This window comes from Euprymna scolopes, chromosome 20, assembly GCF_053919585.1.
Source record: "Euprymna scolopes isolate OS-2025 chromosome 20, ASM5391958v1, whole genome shotgun sequence".
Classification (NCBI taxonomy): Eukaryota; Metazoa; Mollusca; class Cephalopoda; order Sepiida; family Sepiolidae; genus Euprymna; species Euprymna scolopes.
The window spans coordinates 17,175,096-17,189,188 of NC_136501.1; the positions used below are offsets into that span (position 1 = coordinate 17,175,096).

Genomic DNA, 14,093 nt, shown 5'->3' on the forward strand with positions numbered 1-14,093 from the left:
GTTCTTGCAACATTTGATATTAGTAACTGAAATTGAAACGGTGTCAATGGCCAAAACTGGTTTACCATTTTTCTGAAGAATGGCACAAGAGTTGCAATTCTGTGAGACGCATAATCCAATGTCTAAGAAATGAGGCAGTGTTGCAAAAAAAATATACGAGGGTATAAAAAGCAGATAAACTCTACAGGGTGTACCTACCTCTGGGCTATCCTGTACAAAAAAGGGGGCGACAAAAGGTAACGCGAGGAGCTAGATTGCAAAATCAGAGTCAGCGGTTTTGAAAGAAGTCTTTTTCTTTTTTTACATGGGGGTCACCACTTATCAAGGCCCGAAGGCCACTCAGGGATGAGGGTTATTGCGTGTACAGTAATCAACGAGATAGTATTGTAGTAATCATTAGTATTGGGGGTTTTGATAGAGTGTCTTAAGGGGGTGGTTTGTCAGGAGTTTGTTTATGTTGGACTTGAAGACGTCCAAGTTGTAGTCAGGTGGGAAACAGGCAAGCGGCAGAGAGTTCCACTGGCATGCAATTCTAAGAAAGAAGCTTTGCTCATGGAATCTACGTTTGGATTTAGGCACAGATAAGTCAGACTCGTAAGAATGTTAGGAGTTTGCGTTGGATTTAAAAAAATCATGACTCCAATTAAAATAAGGAGCCTGAATCAGATATTTTAGAAATGTCAGAATTTTTGTAATTCTAGGAGTTGGAGTTAGGCGTTATAGTTTAAGACTTTGCAATCCTAGTGAGGAGAGATAGAATCTACGACCAACTGACTAGCACGTTAATATTCTAATCTCTCGATCACATTCACTCTGCTGAGTATGATGAAACTGTTATTCATACTCTTAAATGGTATGGACTATCTGCCTACCGCCCCATGCGACCTGGATGTGACACAAGGTCAAGTTTCATGCTGGATGTGGTTAATATTGAGTGCAACAAAGGTGCTCATGACCAGGTGGTTTTAATAAAGGCCACTGATCAAACTAATGAGCATGCAATGAAAACTTCCCAATCTAAAAGTCATAGAATTTTTTTCTTTTCACCTAATAACATGGTCTGGAGAAGGATGGGCATCACCAACACAGGCACCATCAAATCATGACTGTTAATTCCTTTTTATTTACATTCGTTTGTATTCTTGCTTATTTTCATAATTTTACTTGGTGCATCTGCTACTAGTCTCTCACTCCTGGTCAGGGTTCAAAAATGAGTCGCCAACCTGATAGGTCCTGAACTGACATCTAAGCTCCAGCCTCTGTCCCATCGACGAAATGTTGCATCCCTCTGCCTGTTCTACAAGTAAATTTTAATGGTGAATGCTCCGACAAACTACAAGCACTTGTACCCCCTCAACGTAAATACTCCTGAAAAACCCGACAAGCAGCTAAATCCCACCCCTACACAGTAGAGATCCCTAGATGTAAGAAAGCCTTCTACTCCAATAGTTTCTTCCCCAGAACTGCTAGACTTTGGAATTCCCTTTCGGGATTCTACTTTCCCAACTGTACTGACATACAGAATTTCAAGTGTAATGTGAACAGACATCTTGCTGCCCATCTCCCTATATAGTATCCCCGCAACTTATGTCCTCTTTAGTTGCATTGTGCCTTGTTTGGGATGAAAATGGAATTAAAATGGAATTAAAATCAAAGTTGACATTAGATTATTGATATAAGTAAGAATTGCCTCAAAGAGGCTTAATAAATTTTAAAAAAAAATAAGTAAAGAACAAGTTATCTCCCCTAGCAATCACTATTGCTTGAATTAAATAAACAACCATAAACAAGAACTTTTGGTTTGGTTATCTTGTTTTACAAAACATCAAACTCACTTTAATTCTAACTTTTGATGGATTTGGAGGAAAAACAAATAAATATTTTGGAGATATTTGAAAAAAAAAAGTAAATAAATAAATAAAATAAAAGCAAGGGCGATATTTGAGGGTCATTAAAATCCCCTTTAAGAGAAATACCAGGGTTAAAAAAAATTAAACAGTTTAGTCAGTTTTGTGCATCCAGAGTTAGGTAGCTTCATGCAAAATTTTGTGAAAAACCAAAGAACCACTTTCGAGAAAATGACAAAACTAAATTAATGGCAAAAATCGGTTTGAATTTTAAAGAATTCTTGGTGTTATACATAGAACAGATAAAATGGAAAAGTAGAGAAATTCTTGTCGAACCGTCCTCTTAAATAATCAAATATTGCCTATTTCATTCATAACTTTCCAGTCCTCTCAGAGTGTTATAACAAAATTCTAAGGTTTAATGTATGGCATAAAAAAAAAAAAACTGGAATCTTAGGAGGATTATCATTCCAGCAATTAAAGAAGCCACTGAACTCATGAAAAAGAATTTAAAAAAAAAACGACCTGGAAAAATATACCCAGTGAACCAAGTGCAAGAGAGATACAAACAATCTCACAAAGGGACAGTTAGAATCATAAAAAGATCTCTCAGTTTGAATGTATGAGATAGCGGGTGAATGTGGCACTCAGTAGAATGCCCCTTCCCCAGCTAGTAAAAAAGAGAGATGTCTTATTCTTTGTCCGACTGACAGAACCATTAACTCTTATCCTCGAGTGGTCTTTGGCTTTGACAAAATGACTTATTAGTAGATGAAAAAAAAGAAAAGAAAAAATGGACAAAACAGTGTGAAAAATAAAATGGTATTTTTTAATACCTTTTATACAAGCGATGAATTTGGAGAAGGAAGAGTGCTATGATGGCCACTTAAAGGATAACGTGAACTATTCTTGACTTGAAGAATATGTCTCTCAGCATTATACAGTTGACAGTCGGACTGACGTATAACTACACTCTTTGTTTATTCATTCTTTTGCAGACTTATCCTCATCTTTATAGTTGTGGTTTCACCACATTTCGGCCAACTGCACCTCTGGCCTCCTTCAGCTGATTAACTGCGATGGGATAAGAATGCTGAGTCCTGTAACTGTATCCTTAGTAATTACTGCCTTCCATAGTTGTTGTTGTCTCACCACGTTTTGGCCAACTAATCCTCTGACCTCCTTGGGTAGGATTGAAATCACTATTTTCAGACAATGCTCACCTAGAACAGTAGAGACTCAATGTCTCTACCCACTGTGCCACGGGGCTCGAATGTAAGAAAACAACAACTGTGGAAGGCAGTAATTACTAGTAATACAGTGCTTAGACTCAGCATTCCTATCCCGTCGTGGTTAATCACTTGAAGGCCAGAGGATGAGTTGGCCGAAGCATGGTGAAACAACAACTATGAAGATGAGGATAACAGTTCGCAGAAAGAATAAATACACAAATAATGAAGCCTCATCTCCAAAGAATTAAAAAATAAATAAATAAATAAAATAATAATAACAATAATAATATATAACACTCTCTGTTGTACTTGTTTTCCTGTTTAATATATTTTGTTTCCACTAAATACCGAGTTGTGTCTTTCTTTGAACCCGAACCAGTCTACTTTGGTCAAGATCAAAGTGTAGTATCTGTTCCGGCAGATACTGCAAGCAAAGACCAGATGTGGGGGAAACCCCACATACCTGACCTTTAACCAGCTCCCATTTCCCACCTCTCGGGAGCTGGTCCCCTTTTTCCCTTCCCCCTCCCTTCACTCCTCACATTAAAAATCGGCCTTGTGCCTAATTTGCTCGGTGGGGGAGCAAATAAATACCATCTGTTCCGGCAGATACTGCAAGCAAAGACCATATGTGGGGGCGACCCCACATATAAGACCTTGGTCAATGTAGGGGTAACCCTTCATACCAATTGTCACTATCCAGCTCCCCTACTCCCCGAGGAGTTGGTCCCCATTTCCCCTTCACTCCTCACATTAAAAATCGGCCTTGTGCCTAATTTGCTCGGTGGGGGAGCAAATAAATACCATCTGTTCTTCAGATGCTGCACTTCCATTTCTTGTTCTCTTTCGGTGGAGGAGAAATCCTTCACGACTGAGACAATTTTTATTTTTGTACCTTTTCTCCACGTTAAAAAACGACCCTGGTGTCTAACTCTGTCCAGTGGGGAGGCATAGTAAATAGGTACAACAAAGATAGAATAGAAAGATGCCGATAGATATGAAATATCAGCTCCATTCGACTCTCAAGAAATTTCTGTTAATAAAAAGAAAGAGAATATTGAATTACTGATGCTTTTTATGTGATTTGTACACTTTTCAATTTTATTTTCTCTATTAGCAGGGATACCCAACGTTGCCCGGGATTGGATGATGACCAACCAATGGTTCCACACTTCAAATACTTTTCTTGTCATCAAAATCCATGAAATCACCGATTTTTCAATCAAATCAATTGATTGCCTGTTCTAGTCAGGGACCCACTACGGTGCACTGGGAGAAAGCTTCACATGCATTCACATATTGACTTAGTCCATAATATATTATAGTCTACATTGCACTGTCGAGAATTTACTGTTGATTTAAAAAAATTATTTTTATACAATGGTTTGAATTAATGTTTAAAATACAAAAGTCAAGCATCATGGTTCGATTATGGTTCGATCATGGTTCGATTATGGTTCGATCATGGTTTGATCATGGTTCGATCATGGTTTGATCATGGTTCGATCATGGTTCGATTATGGTTCGATCATGGTTCGATTATGGTTCGATTATGGTTCGATCATGGTTCGATTATGGCTCGATCATGGTTCGATTATGGTTCGATTATGGTCTAAACAGAAACATTAATTTCAAATCCGCCCTTGTTTTATCAAGAAAGCTACTGTTGATTTTATATACTGGCCCTTCTGTTTGTGCGGTGATAAAACTTCTCAAATGCACGTGTAATGTTAGGCTTTGGTCAAAATTGGACTACTCCTTCTTTAATCAATTTTTTTTTTTTCGATTATTGATACTTATCGAAGGCATTTCAATACAAAACCTATCTAAGAACACTCCCAGATAAAGTACATTTGTTTGAAATTGTAAAAAATCGGCCCAGTAGTTTCAGAGTCAATAGGGAGCAAGCTCACAAACACAAAGCCTTTTGTATATAAATAGAGACATATTCTGTCAGATTTAATTATTATATTATTTTTTTTTATTATCTCAGTCTTATAGTTTTTAACGATTTTGTTATTGGGAGGAGTCAGGGTACTGACGACTTGGGTGTGCCGAGCTCAAAATCCAGTTGGATCTATACCACTACTTTTATATAGGGTTTTTTTTTTTTTTTCTTTAATTGCAGATTTCACAACTCTTGGTTATTTTGAGTTCAGCTTGGTTTGGCAATTCATCATAAAGGGACTGACACATGGGCAGCGTTCCCAAATTGTGCAAATTTATTTAATTTACATTTGATCAACGAATAATTTCACGAAAAGAACCCGTCAGCTGCTCACCTTGTTCATGTGATTTAACTCCATTAGATTATTTTCTTTAGGGATATGTAAAGTTCCATGTCCACGTTGATAAACTAGATACAACAGACCACTTGAAGGACAACATTTGATGCATTATTGCTGGAATAATTTAATGCATAGAATTTGTGAATATTGGACCTCTAGATTATGCCATATACATGTAAGCCCTTTTCCCTGAAATTGTATTTAAAAAATGAATGCCAAAAATTAATTTTGGCATAGACCACATATTTATATAATAAAAATATTTTTCTGTGGTTTATTTTATTTTAAAATTCGCCGCCTCTTTAAAAAAATAAAAATAAATAAACTTTTATGTGGATGTGGATGTTTGCAACCTTTATGGAAACCCACTCTAAGTATATGATCGTCGAAAGAATTGGGGAAGACCAATGCCAATAACAGAGCTCAGTCAAACGTGCTCTAGCATATGAATTCATCCCAATGCACCTTTATCCTGTTATTATACAAATGTACATTTCCAATATTTCAATTTTATTTTTGTTGGGAATGGGGCATCCTGTTGACTGTTGGACATTCACCTGCTGTTTCAGAGATTGTAACCAAGAGATCCTTTTAGGGATTTTAACCAACCCTTTAAGTGCAATAGTTTGGTCCTCTTTTGCACTTGGTTCGCCGAGTATATTAACCAAGCAGTTTTTTAAATTCTTTGAAGTTCAACCCGTCGGCTCCTATGATTCCTGGATACTGAAAGAATTTTGTATTACAAAAACCCATATGGTATCACTGGAAGAATGCTTGGCATAGTTAAATCCTTCTTAAGTAAGAGAAAAATTCAGCTTGTCCTTGATGGTCGTACATCTAAACAATACGTTATAAATGCAGGAGTATCTCAGGGGTCTATCGTTGGACCTTTATTATTCCTAATATTCATAAATGAGCTCCCTGATAAAATTGTTTCTGAGATGGGTATATTTGCTGGTGACATCACACTCTATAACAGGCATGAGGGGAAAATAAATGAACACATATCTAAGGAAATGGCAGAAACACTAGAGGATGACCTCAAATCTGTAGTGGAATGGAGAAAAAAATGGATGGTCACATTTAATGCTGCCAAGACTAAGCTTGTTTCCTTCAATAATTACAAGAAACCTTCTGTACCACCAATAGCAATGTCCACAGACACATTACCTGAAAGTACTTCTTTTAAACTCCTCGGTCTAACGTTCACATGGAACATGAGTTGGAACAGATACATTCAGAACATTGCCAAGGCTGCTGCAAATAAGGTAGACTCTCTACCGTGCTAGAAAGCTACCTACGCCCAAAATTTGCCCATTTATGGAGTATTGTTGTCATATTTGGGCTGGTGCTTCTGCTACTAGTCTCTCACTCCTGGCCAAGGTCCAAAAGAGAGTCGCCAACCTGATAGGTCCTGAACTGACATCTAAGCTTCAGCTTCTATCTCATTGATGAAATGTTGCATCCTTCTGCCTGTTCTAAAAGTATTTTAATGGTGAATGCTCTGACGAACTACAAGCACTTATACCCCCTCGACGTAGATACTCCCGACAAACCTGACAAGCAGCTAAATCTGACCCCCTACACAGTAGAGATCCCTACGTCTAAGAAAGCCTTCTACTCCAATAGTTTCTTCCCCAGAACTGCTAAACTTTGGCAGTCCCTTCCGGGATTCTGCTTTCTCAACTGTACTGACATGCAGAAGTTCAAGTGTACTGTGAACAGACATCTTGTTGCTCATTTCCTTTCATAATATCCCTTCAACTTATATCCCCAATAGTAGCCCCCTACTTCAAAGTGGCACTGTGCCTTGTTTGGGGTGAAAATTGAATAAAAATATATATATAAAAAATGTCAGAAAGTCATTATTTCTGGCTTTATATTACTCATTTTTATGTTTTGATTGAATTTTCTAACAGGATTCACGACAAAAAATAAAATCTATATATCTATAAAAATGAGAATGTGTGCGTGTGTGTGTGTATGTGTGTGTGAGAGAGGACACTTCTCAACCTATATACTCAACAAAATTTTGATCTACAGACATGAAATTTGGTATATAGGATATTCAGACATGTGGAAAACTTTTTAATCCGTTTTCATCTGGAAAAGAGTTGCTAAGGGGTCAAAAGTGAAAAATTGGTACGTAGGAGTCATCGGATTTTTATGTTTGTCAACTGTTTCACGAGGTTTGATAACACTATTTTTAAGAACATATCAAGCTGGTCTAATGGTTATCGTACTTGATTTACTGTATATAGTTTTTGGTTTCGACCTCAGCTCGAGTATCTTTTTTTATATACAAGAAGTGAACTGTTTAGAAAAAAATATAACACTTGTATAGCTCAGTTTCTTTTCGTTTTTTTTTTTTTTTTTACTTCATTTTCTTTCAGAGGAATTCAACATTATGTTCAATACCGGGCAACGCCAGGTACATCTGCTATATGCTAAATTATTGAATTGATAATTGTGCAACCATTTTAATTTTATATTTTACTATTCTATATCTTTTTAGTTTATTGATTATAGATATTTATTATTATTATTATTATAATATCAATATAATCTCATTTCAACACATTTTTCTCATTAAAAATGGAAAAAAATTTTAACTACATTTTTCTTAAAAAAATTAATAGCTGAAAATAGATTTTTTTTTTCATAGAATAAATAAAATTCAAGAATTCATAATTTTTTAATATTAATTCGTTCAGGAAATAAAGAAAATAATTTTCTTTTCATTGGATTCTGTTCTTTACAATTTCAAGCAAAACGGGTGTATTTTTATACTTATTTTACGCGTGTATTATTTTAATCATTAAAGAAGCGATACATTATCGCGACATTTACTGCGACTGCAAAACACATATGCTGAGGATAAAAATAAATAAAAAATGAAGTCGCTAAGAAATAAGATTTATTTACAACAGTTCATTAAACTTCTTTTCGATGAAATTATTTGACTAAAATAAAATAAAAAGAATTAGGTTTTCTTTTCTGATAAAATAATTGTGGCTTCTTACAAAATATATATCGTTCGGAATGAAACATGGACATTTCTGTGTAGCTTACTTGCCATAAAATATATTTTCAACCTACTACTAAGCTAGCTCTATTAAGGTATTTTTAAGTAATAATAAGTATATATATATATATATATATATATATATATATATATATATATATATATATATATATATATATTAGTGATGGGACGATTCTATTATTTTTCCCAGATTTTGATACAATTACTGATTCCTTACTAAATTCCCGATTCCGATACCATTACTGATTCCGATTCTTTATAAATCGCTAAATATTTAACTATGAAACTGGTATTTTATCCCAATTACTGTAAAAACACAAATGTGTATATATTTTCTTAAATGTAAAAGCACACTTTTGAGGGGGGGGGGAGCTATAGATTTCAGTTTTATTGGAAGTTTAAAATCAATAAATACTTATTATTTTATTATTACTACCAACAATTAAAAATTTTTTAAAACCAAAATCAAATTAGAAAAGATAATTAACAGAATCGTTTTGGGATTGGAAAGTAGGAACAAATTTTTCCGATTCCGATATCCCAGAAAGTTACGATTTTTTCGATTCTCGATTCCGATTTATCGTCCCAACACTAATATATATATATATATATATATATATATATATATATATATATATATATATTAGTTTTTTAATTTTTAATCCCTGAAACAGTGTTTCACGGTAAACAACTGATGATCCCTAACCTAATATTAGGACTTGTGAATTCATGAAAGCAAATTGATTCAGCGATTGCAGGAAATTAATTGATTTACTATTAAAATAATTTTCTAAGAAGGACTAAAAATAATTATTTCATAATATAGTTTTAAAGGTTAAAAAGCTTCCAAGACTAATATATAAAGTGACCTTGTCTGTCACAGTTTCTACCAAATTCCTGTCAAAATTTTGTCTACGGACTTCGAACTTGAGATATAGGGGATTTGGACCTGCGGAACAAATTCGATTTAGTATTTAGCCAGTAAAATTAGCTGCTAATTGATCAAAATTGAAAATAATTGGAACTTGGTAGGCCGAAGTCGATTTAAATTGCTCTTCTATTTCCTTGCCTCCTCATGTGAGTAGAGTTAGACACCTGGTCAGTTTTAAATGTGGGAAATTCCCAGTTCTTCCCCCCCCCACACACACACACACCAAAAAAAACATGCTTGATCGGAAAAAAAATTTAAATCGCGTCAGTCTAGAAGGATTTCTTTTTCCCTAACCGAGAACAGAAAATTTGAAGTGTAGATGAGAACAAGTGCAACTCGCTCCTAACCAAAAGGAAATTAGCTTTGTTGGGTGGGGGATTTAGAAACAATAATTCAAAGTTAAATATAGGCGAGAAACGCGCAATTTTGTTTAACAGTTTATGAATGTAAAAATATAGACAGTTCAATATTTTATAAACTAGGCACTTAATTTCCTTCAATTCTTGTATTGCTAGTGACCTTGAGGTAAGATGCTAGATTGCTTAATCAAGAGTAGTTTTGTGACTGAGTTCAAATCTCCTGACCAGCAGTAATTATTCTCTTTACTGTTGATTGCATAACCATCATAACCATGAAACATTAGTGCCTGTAGGTATAAAATTGTTAATGCATATATATATATATCCATTGTTATATATATATATATATTATATATATATATATTATATATATATATATATCGTAATACATATATCTATATAACTCTGAGGACCTTGCTTGCTTGCATCTTGTCTTCAACAATCGGATGATTCCATCTTTTAAAAAGGGGGATGATAAGTGAAATATATATATATATATATGCACACACACACATATATGGGAATGGTTCAGAGGCTAAAGAATGAAGGTGGAGAGTTGTATGCTGTGGTTTCGATTTTATCTGATGTCACCCAAGTCACATTTATATATATATATATATATATATATATATATATATATATATATATATATATATATATATAAGTGAACGTGTCTGTCTGTCTGTCTGTCTGTCTGTGTACATTTCCCTACGCAATAACTCTGTCAATTTTTAGTCTATAGACTCGAAATTTGAAATACCGGGTACGGGTGTCAGCCAGAAATTTGGCTGTTAAGGGGTCAAATTTCAACGATTTGACCTTTAAGAACTCTACCAAACTCCTCCGACAATTTTGGGTCTAGACACTTGAAATTTTAGATATAGGTTCCTTGAACCTGGATCTAACTTAATAAAGTGATTTGAGCCCGAAACTATAAATTTTAAGGGGTTATAATAGGGGTCAAAGTTTTAAAACATTAACCATTTTTTTGTTTTTTTGATTTTTTTGCACAGCATACACCTCCAAACACCCGAGCAACGCCGGGCACCCCTGCTAGTATATATATATATATATATATATATTAGCTTTGATCTCACTTCTATATATTGGGTACAATATAATAATCAGTAGAGAATTGTCTCTATAATAATAAATATGAAATCAGCATGAATTAAAATATATTTAAGTGTATCTGATGACTGGGGAAGACTGGGTGGCTTGCTAGTTTGCGTATATATATATATATATATATATATGTTGTATTATGCTCGTGCACAAGTGATCAAGGAATTGAGCACTCTTCTTATTTCTTCTACAATATTTTAATACAACATATATATATATATATATATATATATATATATATATATATATATTATTTAATGTGTACTATTCATTATATTGATCGTCCATTGGTACCTCTATTATATCGGTTGATGAACCGGTCACATTTGGTTATCTTTTGTAGGTTGAATTTCCAATGTTTCAGTGAAACCAAAGTTACCAATGGATGGCCCATGGAATAAAAATTATTTATATAACAAAAGAAAACATGCAAAAGTTAGAGTAGAACTGAATTAAAACATTTGATATCTACAATAAAAAAGTACTCAATATTCTATAGGATAGAACTACATAAAAAATGATTTTTTTTAAATCTTAGTTAATGACATTTCTGATGATTTGTGATATAATGAAACTACAGTAAAGCATTAAACTAAATACAATGTATTTGTTGCAAGTAAGCTACACATAAAGTTTGTGCTTCGTTCAAAACGGAAATCAAGCCAAATGTGTGAATGTATGATTTGTGATTGCTTTTATTTGTGATCGCGATTTCATATCAAAGTATTGTTTACACGAGCCAACGAAACAAACTGGATTCATGAGAATGTAACATGAACGTTTCTGTGTGGCTTACTTGCCATAAATATACTTTTACAATAATAAGTTCTATTCATGTACCGAGCACATTTTAAGTAAATAAAGAATATATAACATTTTGTTTCATTTTACTTCAATGAAGTTCTCAGAAATGAAAGGGACCCCACTTTTGGGGCTAACACTTTATCTCTACATGAGATAAATAGGTATTCGACTATTCCATTAAAGTTCTCCTTTACTTCTTAAACATCTGATCTAGTAAAGAAATTAAGAACATTATTTCCCCCCCCCCCATTGACCATTTAAATTGGTTATAGTATATCGTTGTTGTGGTTTCTTGGTTTAACCGGATTCCAGGACAAGAATTCACTTAGTCTAGTGGATTATCCAGCTTAGTACCGTTACTCAGCTAAGATCACTTAGAAAAGGTGCACCAATGCTCGTAAAAGCCAGTGTGATCCGAGATCTTATTTGTGCTCTGCGGGTACTTTGTGTTTTTGAATATTTGGCCAGGATTTACGTGTAGGGAAACTATTGTCAATAATTTTCCCCACTCTTTATCTGTGCCTAAATCAAAATGTAGATTCCATTAGCAAAACTTCTTTCTTAGAACTGCACGCCAGTGGAACTCTCTGCCGCTTGCCTGTTTCCCACATGACTACAACTTGGGCGTCTTCAAGTCCAACATAAACAAACTCCTGACAAACCGCCCCCTTAAGTAAGACACTCTATCAAAACCCCCAATACTAATGATTACTACAATACTATCTCATTGATTACTGTACACGCAATAACCCTTATCCCTGAGTGGCCTTCGGGCCTTGATAAGTGGTGACCGCCATGTAAAAAAAAAAAAAAAAAGGGAAAAGTATCCTCATGCCAGGTTGTCCTGACAAACTGGTATACAGAGAGACGTTAGACACTCGAGGATAGTGTCTAGTAGGCATTCAAGTTCTCTCCCTACGTACATATGCGTATACGTGAGTAGAGTAAGTATGCCTGTCAATGCATATCTAAATATGCTGAACGTAGAAAACTATGCAAGTGTATCTATGTGTAGGAACAAAAAATACTTTTATAGTTATATATTATCTATATTTGCAATTATTTAACAGCTTGTTAACTTATTCCATAACTGAGAGCCCCCCTTGGCCTTTTGGCTAGGAACAAAGTGTAGTATCTCTTCTGATACTACACTTCATCTTTTCTGTCCTTGGTCAGTGGAGGAGAAATTCTTCATGACCGAGGCAATTTTTATTTCTGTTCCTATCCAGAGTGCCCCTTTTTGTTGAGTTGGATTTTCCCCACATTAAAAACCGACCTTGTGTCTAAGCAAGTAATCAAGAACTTATTCTATAATTTGAATCTACGCACAATATCAAGACATCTGAGAACTGCTAAAGGTTTGTTTATTTAAAATACTTTAAGCGAATAATAATACAACGCACTTGTTTCATAAAAATTTGAAATAACAACTTGCATTTTTATTCGTAACGGAGAGAGAAGTTTTTGTTTTTCTCGGCAATAAACACCCATGGCAGAAGGGAACACCATGACATGTGAAATAATCCACAATATTGAAATATGGAATTTCAAATGGAAATAGTTTTACCGATTTGGTCAACTTGACATGAACAAAATCGTTTTATTTTTTTTTTAACTACAAAAAAAAAAAAAAAAAAAATTAATAAATCTAAAAACAAAAAATAAATCTGTTTAAATATTAAAATAATTAAAATAAAAACAACTTCACGTGTGTCTCTGTCTGTTTATATATTTTTACACTGCGTGAATTAATTTTCTTCTATTCATTTACTATTAATCAAATATTTATTAAAACAATCTATCAGGATGCATTTCAGTTTCTTCATAAACAACTCGGCGATTTTAGTATTTTGTCGTTAAAAACGAATTACTGCGTGACACTTCGAAATTTGGAAATAAAATTAAAGCATTTAAGCTGTCGAATAGAAAGTCATTTCTGGTTTCAGAATTCTTAACACATCTTTGTGTATTAGAAGATGGAAAGTTTTGGAAGCTACTTACCTCCAATGAACTTATAAATGAATATTAAAACTAAATTTAATTTTTTTTTAAAAGTTGTTTAATTAACAGGTTAACGACCAAACTATACCGTAATAATTTAATTTAACTTTTAAAATCCTACTGAAAAAAATAATTTTGTTAAATAAATAAATAAATAAATAAATAAATAAACAAACAAACGGTGAAATAACAATTAAATTAGAAACATCCCCGAGCAACGCCGGGTAGATACAGCTGGTAGCACAATATATTCATTATATATATATATATATATATATATATATATATATATATATATATATATATATATATGTGTGTGTGTGTGTGTGTGTATGTGTATATATTATATATATATATATAATGAATATGCTAGTAAAATTGAATTAATGAGAAAATTGACAGTGATTTTTTTAACTACAAAAAAAATCAAAAAGTTTTTAATGTAAGCAAGGTCTTTTGC

At 33.7% G+C, this 14,093-nt stretch overlaps 1 protein-coding gene across 6 annotated transcripts in view; it reads right to left on the reverse strand.

Moving 5' to 3' along the window:
* LOC145241334 (dystrophin-like) overlaps positions 1 to 14,093 on the reverse strand; it is a 1,936,823-nt gene that overhangs the window by 1,763,904 nt on the left and 158,826 nt on the right. The gene's annotated exons all lie outside the window — the stretch shown is intronic.